The sequence below is a fragment of the Lemur catta genome, chromosome 13 (assembly GCF_020740605.2).
Source record: "Lemur catta isolate mLemCat1 chromosome 13, mLemCat1.pri, whole genome shotgun sequence".
NCBI lineage: Eukaryota > Metazoa > Chordata > Mammalia > Primates > Lemuridae > Lemur > Lemur catta.
In genome coordinates this window covers 22,551,682-22,559,427 of record NC_059140.1, presented here as the reverse complement: position 1 = coordinate 22,559,427, position 7,746 = coordinate 22,551,682, and the positions used below count along the sequence as shown (strand labels likewise).

General features: G+C 42.1%; 1 long non-coding RNA gene across 2 annotated transcripts; it reads left to right on the top strand.

The window, feature by feature from the left end:
• Positions 1 to 4,331: 4,331 nt before the first annotated feature.
• On the top strand, positions 4,332 to 6,856 carry LOC123649248. 2 transcript variants are annotated; one of them, XR_006738941.1, is made up of 5 exons: positions 4,332 to 4,500; positions 4,921 to 4,953; positions 5,228 to 5,474; positions 5,863 to 5,998; positions 6,095 to 6,856. It is a non-coding gene; the product is annotated as an uncharacterized LOC123649248 (long non-coding RNA). The 2 variants fall into 2 exon arrangements; XR_006738940.1 differs by having other exon boundaries at positions 5,851 to 5,998.
• Positions 6,857 to 7,746: the final 890 nt, after the last annotated feature.

Here is a 7,746-nt window from a genome sequence, read left to right as displayed (position 1 = left end):
TCAATGTCCCTGGCTTGGGCTGGCTTTAGGTCTGCAGCCCTGGGCCTGCTGGGAGGGAAATTGGCCAGGGCAGTGGATCCGACTCAATTTCACTCTCAGCAGGCTGCTCAGGTGACACTCCCCGACCAGCAGAGCCGTGCCACCAGCCCCAGTATCGAGCCCAGTGCTCTGCTCAGTAACAAAAACCAAAGTCTTTCCACAACATCTTCTCCAATTCTTGAGACTCACTAGAAGGCCGTGCACCCCAATTTGGGACCCCTCACCCTCACCCACTCCTGAGCTCATGAAGATGTTAGTCCTAATGTTGCGCCTTCATGTGGACCGTGGATGGGCATTTTGCCTGTGACAGTAATTGCCAGATAGTGTCTTGCTTCTCACTGAGGATTAGTAATTCAGTACACAAGGAAAGTAATCTGGAATCGCAATTTTTATTGACTGAACTGCCTGGCTTCCGTGGATTAGCGAGTGGATTCAGCTGCTCTGGTTGCTGCCTTCCAGCCTTTTGGAGGGGATCAGAATATGCTACCCCCAAAATATGCCATTATGGCATAAGGAGTATATTGTTCTGAAGGCAATTAAAAAGAGCAGACACTGGAGGAACTCTCTGCCCTCCCCCGTCTAAAAGTAGGGCATAAATTTCCCTTTGTAAAGGTGGCCTCCTCTCCAGATGTCTCCCATACCAGGAGGAGACCAACTCCAGATGACCTTTGTCCGCATAGCAAAGCTTATCTGCCCTACATTCCTAGTCATCTGCCCACAATTTACCACCCCTAGAAGCCCAAAGCCTGCTCCCCTTTCTCTTTTGTCAAGTTACCTCTCCACAATTTATTTTCCTGTGTCAAAATGGCATGTAAACCCCTGGATTAAACTACTTCTTTGGGTTTTCACTTCATTTCTGTGTAGCCCCTGTGCATATAAAGTTAAAAACATCACACTTGTGTGCCTTTTTCTCCTGTTAATCTGTATTTTGTCAGTTTAATTCACAGGCTCCAGCCACAGAACCTAAGAGAGTACAGAAGTTGTTTTCTTCCCCTACACTTTACCTGTTCCAAATCAGTCCCCACCTTGGACTTCCTACTCAGCAGGGCTGAGGCAAATGAAGCATTCTCACCCCTGCTACAAAATTTAAGTGGCACCAGGGAGCCAAAAAAAAAAAAATTCCATAATTAAAATAAATAATATTTTAATATATTTTTAAAAATAAAAATCAATGCAAAAATGCACAATGAACAAAATACTAAAAATTTAAATAAAAAGAAGACCTATCCTTGCACATGCAGGACCCTGAGAGTGAGTCCCTCCCCTGCCTCACCCTGGTCCTGGCCCTGCCAAGCAGCTCTGGTGAAAGCAGATCAGACAGGTAGCAACTCTACCCTCACCCCATTAGTGCTGTTAGATAAAGTTTATGGGAGCCATTGTTTTGGACTAGCCTCCCGCACTAGGCCCCAGCAGACCAGACCAAACCAGAATGGAGTCACTCGTGCTAAGTGCCACATATTCAAGCTAAACTTTGAGATGGGCCTGTCTTCCAAAAATCCCCAGGAGTCAGCGTAATAATGAAGTCCCCTCTGTTCGATCCATGTGTTTGTAGGTAGATATTTGGGTTGTTTCCACTCTTTGGCTACTATGAATACTGCTGCTAGGAACACACGTCTAGAAGTTTTTGTGCGGATGTATGTTCTCAGTTCTCTTGGGTATATACCTTGCAGTGGAATGGCGGGGCCACATGGGAACACTGCGTTTGACCTTTTCAGGATCTGCCAGACTGTTCTCGGGAACTGCCAGGATTGTAAATGGCTGCACCGTTTTACGGTTCCACCAATGATGTATGAGCGTTCCAATTTCTCTACATCTTCACCAACTGTCTTTTTTTTATTGTAGCCACTCTACTGCTTTTGTGTGTCGGGGATGAACTGGTGAAAGCGGCAAGTTGCGAAGGTCGCAGGTGGGACTGACAGCTGCGTTAGGTTCACTGCGTACTGAGACCGTGGTGGGGGTGACTTCATTCGGGTTCCCGCAGGTTCAGACCCCAAGACAAGGATTCCAGTGTAAGTAGTTTATCTTAGAGATTGAAAGAAACTACAAATGAGCACGAGGGAATCTTTTGAGGCGATGGAACTGTTCTGAAATGTGGTAACAACTACACAGCTCTGTAAGGGTAGTAAAAATCATTGAATTATACACTTAAAATGAGTGAATTTTATGGCATGTAAATTATAGCTGAATAAAGCTGTTTTTAAAAAATGGCACAAAGAGACCTAAAACTGCCCCCAGGCAGGGATTCAGAGCCAGCCTCCCTCTTGGTCTTTCTGCAGAACAGGCATTTGTTGCCCCTAAATCAGAATCCATTCCGGGCTTGGGGGGAAACAACCCCCACCCCCACCGCCAACCATGCTGCCCAGGCTGGCCTCAAGCTCCTGGGCTCAGGGGATCCTCCCCCCTCAGCCTCCCAACTAGCTGGGATTCTCGCGGGGGCTGCCACGCTCAGCTGAGAAACAGCCTTTGCTGTTGGAAACCCATCAGGCATTGATGGCTATGAGCTGGACAAGTTACCTAATTGCCTTAGGCTTCTTTTCTCCATGTGAACAGCACTGTGTTTTCTAAGGGTCATGGGAGAACCTAGCACCTCTAAATCTGATAGCATTATATTTGTTACATGGCGCCGTTGGGGAAGATTTCTTGGCACTACAAAGCATAAATGCAGTAATGAGATAGTCATCCAAACAACGGCGGATTGAAAAAGCCTCCTCGTCCCAGGACACTTTATAAAATGAACGTGACTTTTAAAATGAATAATATAACAGAGCTAATACAGAAGAGTGCAGCAGAGGGTGTGCATAAGGAAGAGTGCATCAGGGAAGAAAGTGGCTTTCTGGGGATGAGGCTTTTAACAATTTATATGGTTGGTACAAATTCTGGCTTCGGGAAACCTCTAACTCAGTTTGATGAAGAATGAAAGGAATTTCCATTAGTTATTCCAGCTCTTATTCAGTGCTTCTGATGACAAAAGAAAATTGAAACCATTGAGGCATGCTTTATATAACCAAGATTATTGATTTGACTTGAGCTGGTAATAAACTGCTGGAATGCCCCAAGTGATTGGTTGAGTTAGGCCATACGGAGTCATCAGCTTTAGTCCAACTCTCTTTTAAACACCAGTCCAGAAATTTATCTTGCATTAAACACTTTTAGTAGCTCAGTTTTCTATCATAATACTTTTGAAATCAGTTGCATTTACTGTGTTTTGAGATGGTACTATATTGCTAATAATGTTAAGTCAACTTATTCAAGCTATTTAGTGATGAGTTTCATAAAATACCATCTTATGAGTGCCTAATTTTCAGAATGAAGCTTATCAAAACAAAAGAATCCTGCCCACAATCAATCTTTCAAATGATTTTGCTTAAAGAATGTAATGACTCTACTGGAGAATTTTATGATCTTCTTTATTTTTTTTCTGAATTTTACAAATATTCTAAAATAAATTGGTATTATTTTAGTTTAATTATGGCAAATAATACCTGAATATATTCTAGGCACAAAGGATTCAGACAACCTGGAAGTATCTGGAGTAAAAAGTGAAGTCCTGCATCGCTGTCACCACCAACCCCAACTTTCCTCGTGCTGAAGTTGTAACAACTCTAACAGTTTAACGTACATCCTACTAATACTTTATTTACACTCATAGGTAGTTTTCACTCCCAGAGTGCTAGGATTACAGGCATGAGCCACCACGCCCGTCCCCCCTTGACTTTCATTGTAGTTTATATCATTTGTCAGACAGAAATCTTTCACTCTCAACAGACAAATCTGTCAACTTTTCCTTTATGACCTTTAAGTTTTGATTCATGTTTAGAAAGTTCCTTCCTATACAATATCACAATACTATTTCTTGAATTTATTTCTAATGCTTTTATACTTTTATAAAATTAAAACTTTATTTCACTCGAGAATTTTTGTTTTATGTGTAGTGCGAGGTAGGGCTCTAACTTTACTGTTTTCCAAATAGATAGCCACCTCCTCTAATCCCATTGTGGAATAATAAATCATCTCCCCATCGATTTGATATACCACTTTTTATCAAATCGGGACCTTTTTCCATTGCATTTTCTACTTGATTATTGTTGATGTGTAGGAAATATAATATTTGTTTAATTTATAATTTTAAAACATTTGCTATGGTTTGAATATTTGTCCAAAATTCATGTTGTAATTTAATCCTCAATGTGGCAGAATTGAGAGGTTGGGCCTTTAAGAGCTGATTGGGCAATGAGGGTTCTGCTTCATGAATGGATTAATAAGTAATGTATTAATGGGTTGATGGATTAATGGAATATATAGGAGTGGGACTGGTAGCTTTGTAAGGAAGAAAGACCTGAGGTCGCACGCTCGCCCCCTCACCACCTGAGGCTCTGCACCGCCTTGAGACTCTGCAGAGTCCCCACCAGCAACAAGGCTCTCACCAGAGGCAGCCCCTGGACCTTGGACATCTCAGCCTGCGTAACTATAACAAATAACTTCCTGTTCCTTATATATGACCCAGTTTGAGATATTCTGTTATAAGCAACAGAAAGTGAACTAAGACAATATTTTAAGAAAAAAGTCACTCCATTTTTTTGTGTGTATGAGATAAAAGAAAACTCTTTTCACTGTATTGTCTTGGAATGATAGAAATTGTTTTCAGCAAAGTGCACACCATCTGAATGTACCAAGAAAAAGATGAGGTATGAGATGGTTGAAAGGCATTTTTCTTAAAGAAAAATGACGTGGTGCCTTGCTACGCAGAGTGTGGTAGCTCTTCTGAGAAAACTATCACTTTTTGGAAAGAGAAATGGGTTTTCAGCAGAACAGACAGGAGATAAGAAAGTTTATGATAATGTTTTTCTACTTGGTTATGAGTGGACTTTATGTCTCCTTCAGGGCCGTAAAACTTCCCTGAGGAAAGGATTTGGGGTAAGTTTATCCATGTTCTTCGTTCTTGAAGTAGATCTGCCTAAGAGGAGTTTATGCAGCCTGTATTCCAGAAAGTGCCGTTATTAGTCAGATAAGAGAGGCTCTGAGAAGACTTTAGCTTACAATAATCTCTATACCATCTCTGGGGTTCTGAGTGGGTTTCTACATTGCCAAATCTCAGTAGTTTATAACAATAACGATGTATTTCTCAATCATGTTACATGTCAGCTGTATACTGGTGACAACTCTGCTCCCTGTATCGTCTTCATTCCAGGATCCAGTCTGAAAGAGCAGCTCCCATCTGGGACATGCCGTTTCATTGTGGCAGAAGGCAAAGAGAAGTGGCTGGGCCATGCACTGTTTCTGGGAGCGTCCATTTGGATGTGGAGTTTGTCACTTCTACTCACATTCCAATGGCCAAAGCAAGTCACACGGACACGCCTGATATTAATGGTGGCAGAGAAGTATACTCCTCCTACAGAGAGGTCACTGCAAGTCTCAGGGCAACTGGATTCCTACTGGTAAGGGCAACAAATAATTGGGAACAATTCTATTAATCTAATTTATCCGTTTCCAAAGATTTGCTCTTTCCACTTCACTCTGCTTAGAAAAGTTTCAAAGAGGAAGTAAGACTTGAGTTGGCTTTTCAAGGATGATTCTAGGCAGGGGTGAAGGACATGCTAATGCAGGCATATTTAGAACATGAGGAGAAATCCCAAGAATCCAGGTGACGTGGCATGTGCCTTTTTTCCCCTCCCCTTTACCTACCAACATGGTGAATAAACCCCAAATTCTATCCACTCCTTTGATTTACTCATCACTGCTTTCTGCATGTATGTGCACTGCGTGCATAAATAAACTCTTGTTTTTTTCCTCTTTTTAATCCACCTTTGTCAGTTTAATTCACAGGCCTCAGGTACAGAACATAAGAGGATAGAGGAAAAGTTTTCCTTTCCCTACCAGCGCCACTGGTTACTACAGCAAAGCTGACTGATACAGAGACAAGTGGGCCTGAATTTCCAATTGCACCTGCCCCATTTGCTTGGTGAGAAGAAGCTTATGTTCTGGAAGACATTTGGTCAAATGCTCCTTTGTAGCTTATAAATTAAATATGGTTAATGATCTTTCCTTTCTGACCCAGAAGAGGGAAGGCCCAAAGGCCATCTCAGCAGCACAGCCCACGGGCATCTGCATTGCAGCATTGAAACTGCTGAGGTCCACTGTTCGAGGCACTGCTCCTCTGCTGACCAGAGCAGGACGGACACAGGTTCCTTGAGGACTCTCCATCCGTCTCCACCGCCAGCATGCAGACAGACTTTTGCTATGATAATTAGTAGATGTAAACTTTTACTGCCGCTTTAGGCTAGAGATGAATTCTTCCCATTCTTTCCCACTGGGTCTTGGAAGGATGAAAGGCAACTTAGAGGGAAAAGAGCCTGCTTTCAATCACACTTTGGAACTAGAAATGCATTTCTTAACTCAGACTAATGCAAGTAAATTGGGAAAGAACCTGATGTTCCCAATCAAGAGTATTAGTTTTATTTCTCACTAAGTTCCTTCAGGTCTTTTGTTTAAGCATTTAGAATATGTAATATAACATTTATTTTCACTATTAGACAGTGAATTCTTCTGACATATGATAGATGCTCAATAAATAAACATATTTTGGCTGGCTGGCTGGCTGGCTGGATGAATGGATGGAAGGATGGGTATGTGGGTGAGTGAATGACCATGTGAATCAATGGAAAGAGGATGGATTGATGGATAAATGGTTAGAATCCACTTGTTCTGTGTAACTATCCCTTTATGATTTCTGCATAAGATCTGTGTTATGGGCTGAATGTTTGTGTCCCCACAAAATTCCTATGTTGATCCCCTAACCCCCAATGTGATGGTATTTGGAGGTGGGGCTTTGGGAGGTGCTTAGGTTTAGATTAGGTCATGAGGATGAGAGCCACGTGATGGGATTAATGCCCTTGTAAGGAGAAGAGGAGGCGCCACAGCTTTCTCTCCCTCCATATGCCTGCACTGTAGACAGACTCTGTGAGCCCCCAGCAAGAAGGCAGCTGTCTACAAGCCAGGAAAGAGCCCTCACAAAGAATCAAATCTGCTGGCACCTTGATCTTGGACTTCCCAGGCTACAGAACTGTGAGAAGTAAATGTCTGTTGTTTAAGCCACCCAGTCTGTGTTGTTACAGCAGCCCAAACTGACTGAGGCAATCTGCTTCTGCCTATAAGTACATTTCTGCGTCCAGCTATAAATGCACGTGTGTTTGCTTCTGTCTTTTGTGCATGAGTATCTGCATGTGTTTCTCCTTCTTCTGGATGTGGTCTCATTGAAAGATCCAGTAATGCTTTAGGCATGTCTGTAAAGCAGAGATGATAATGGCACATATATTTTAAGATTGTTATAAGGGTTTGGTATCATTATTATTATTTTACATTTATCACTATTGATCCCTAGATTTGAATTAAAGAAGTTTGAATTTGTCTTGTTTTATAGTATTATTCATAAAAGTGGTTTTAATGGTTAAGACTGAATTTGGATCTCAGCTTTATGCACCATCCATCCATCCATTCAGCCACTGATAGCCTCAGTTTCCTCATCTGCAAAATGGACACAATGAAAATGAAGTCATCCGAGTAATCTCCTTAGTACAATGTCTAGCACACAGTAAACACACACTGCATGTCAGCCGATAGAAAGAGCATGGAGTTCTGTGGGAAATCATAGTCCTTGTAGGGAGGAATCTATAGATGCAGCTCATGATGGGGCTGTAGTGGTGACACCTC